This window comes from Heteronotia binoei, chromosome 21, assembly GCF_032191835.1.
Source record: "Heteronotia binoei isolate CCM8104 ecotype False Entrance Well chromosome 21, APGP_CSIRO_Hbin_v1, whole genome shotgun sequence".
Lineage (NCBI taxonomy): Eukaryota > Metazoa > Chordata > Lepidosauria > Squamata > Gekkonidae > Heteronotia > Heteronotia binoei.
The window spans coordinates 103,267,338-103,269,961 of NC_083243.1; the positions used below are offsets into that span (position 1 = coordinate 103,267,338).

The 2,624-nt window shown below is 48.9% G+C and overlaps 1 non-coding gene across 1 annotated transcript; it reads left to right on the forward strand.

The window, feature by feature from the left end:
- The first annotated feature begins 263 nt into the window (after positions 1 to 263).
- On the forward strand, positions 264 to 338 carry TRNAP-UGG (transfer RNA proline (anticodon UGG)). The gene has a single exon. It is a non-coding gene; the product is annotated as a tRNA-Pro (tRNA).
- The last annotated feature ends 2,286 nt before the right edge of the window (positions 339 to 2,624 follow it).

Here is a 2,624-nt window from a genome sequence, read left to right on the forward strand (position 1 = left end):
CTTTTTATGAGGAGCAGAAAGCAAGGGGTTAAATGGCTCAGAAGCATTTAAACCCCTGTTTCTGCTCCCTACCACTCAGCTGTTTTTGTGAAGAGCAGAAAGCAAGTGTTTAAAGGCTTTCTGCTCTTCATGAACTGACACAAACTACCTTAAAATCTGTGGAAGATTTTTTCAGCTCTTGAGTTCACAAACCATGAACTAGCCAAAATTAATCACAAACTTTTGTTCATGAGCCAGTTTGTGCCCATCCCTAATTATTAAGGGGAGGGATGGTGGCTCAGTGGTAGAGCATCTGCTTTGGAAGCAGAAGGTCCCAGGTTCAATCCCCGGCATCTTCAACTAAAAAGGGTCCAGGCAAAGAGGTGTGAAAAACCTCAGCTTGAGACCCTGGAGAGCCGCTGCCAGTCTGAGAAGACAATACTGACTTTGATGGACCAAGGGTCTGATTCAGTATAAGGCAGCTTCATATGTTCATATTAAAGCATCATTGTAAGTAAGTAGTTGCTTAGTAGAACCATCCAGATTTCAGCTTGGGAAGGAAGAGCAATATTGATAAAATACTAAAAATGTTTCAAAGCAAGGAATCTGCTAGAAAGCTTCAACATTTTTCATTTATTCTTCCAGATCAATCAGAATTCTTTCCAAAAAAATCCGTTATTTTTGCCCCATCAGTTCCCATCCACGTTTAGTTTCCAGTCTCTGTGATAGCCCTTATTATTTCATTTAGATTTTTTTTGCAGCTTCTCCTGGGGCAGGTTACAAAACAAAACGTAATCTATAGTAATAATTCTCTTATTGCCATGGCCAAACCAAGGAAGGCGATTCGCTAATATTTTGAGAACAAACAATTGGCATGTCAGTTAGTGTCTCTGGCATCCCATTGGTTGACTTCTCTGCCCCGCATACTCAGGCCCAGGAAAGTTGAACAAACTGCCAGAAGCAGTCTTACCTCAGAGACAGCCACATCTCAGCTCTTCTCTGTCAACCGGCTTCAGAAAGGGCTGCAGAGCTCCTGCGGCCTCACAAAAGGCCCTATCAACAGTCCACACAGACAGCCTTCCAGCACATACAGCCTCAGAAAGCCACTGCAATAGCTAGGGAGCCTGGCACCGCCTCAGAGTTGGCTGCCCCATCTTTACTGTCTTTCATTCCCTCTCTCCCTCCTATCCTCAGCCTTGCCCCAAGATGGTTGCCTGAGAAGGAGATAGGGAAGCCTTCACAGGGTTGTTCAGATCAAAGGGGGGGGGGATGAGGAGAATGCTATCAGCTGCTTTGGTCCCCCCCACATACTGTGAAGAAAGACTGTCCTTTTCCTTAGAGGCTACAGGGTTGCCAACTCAATGACAGGAAATTCTAGATAGCAGAGATCAGCTCCCCTTGAGGTGGGGGGGGAGGGAATGAATACCTTCACTTGGGTGGGTGGGAAGACAGCAAGGCTGAGGGGGGGGGGTGCACTCGCCCAGAGGCCTTTAGTGGTACCTTTCCAGGCTGGTGGGAAATTCCTAAGGGATCACTACAGGCCTCTGAGGGAAAGGCCGTTCCTCCTGGGGAACCATTGTTGCTAGTCTCCAGGTGAGGGCTGGAGATCACTCAGAATTACAACTGCTCTCCAGATAGCAGAGATCAGCTCCCCTTGAGGTGGTGGGGGGGGAGTGAATGCCTTTACTTGGGTGGGTGGGAAGACAGTCAGGTTGGGAAGGGGGCACTCGCCCAGAGGCCTTTAGTGATACCTTTCCAGGTTGGTGGGAAATTCCTAAGGTATCACTACAGGCCTCTGAGGAAAAGGCCTTTTCTCCTGAGGAACCACTGTTGCCAATCTCCATAAGAGGCCTGGAGATCACTCAGAGTTACAACTGCTCTCCAGATAGCAGAGATCAGCTCCCCTTGAGCTGGGGGTGGGGAGAGCGAATGCCTTCACTTGGGTGAGTGGGAAGACAGCCTGGCTGGGGTGGGGCACTCACCCAGAGGCCTTTAGTGGTACCTTTCCAGGCTGGTAGGAAATTTCTAAGGCATCACTACAGGCTTCTGAGGAAAAGGCTTTCCTCCTGGGGAACCACTGTTGCCAATTTCCAGGTGATGGCTGGATATCTCTGAGAATTACAACTGCTATCCAAATAGATGGCAGAGATCAGCTCCTCTTGAGGTGGGGCGGAGTGAGTGCCTTCACTTGGTTGGGTGGGAAGACAGCAAGGCTGGAAGGGGCATTCACCCAGAGGCCTTTAGTGGTACCTTTCCAAATTGGTGGGAAATTCTTGGAGATTCTGTGGTGGAATTTGAGGAAGACATATGAGTTAGGGCTTCAGTGTGGGATCTGCCAGACCCAGGTTCTTGCTGTGGAAGCTGACTGAGTGATTTTGAACCAGGCATAGACTTCCAGCCTAACCTGTCTCACAGGGTTGTTGTTCAGATCACATGGGAGGAGAGGAGAATGATGCAAACTGCTTTGTCCCCCCCCCACCACTGTGAAGAAAGACTGTCATTTTCCTGTGTAGAAGCTTCAAGCAGGGAGAAGGCCATGGAAAGCTGAAGTCAGAGGGGCAGATAAAGGAAAGGAGCTAGGGTTGCCAACTCCAGGTTAGGGGTGGGGCCTGGACAGCATAGGGTTTGAGAAGGGATAGCACCTC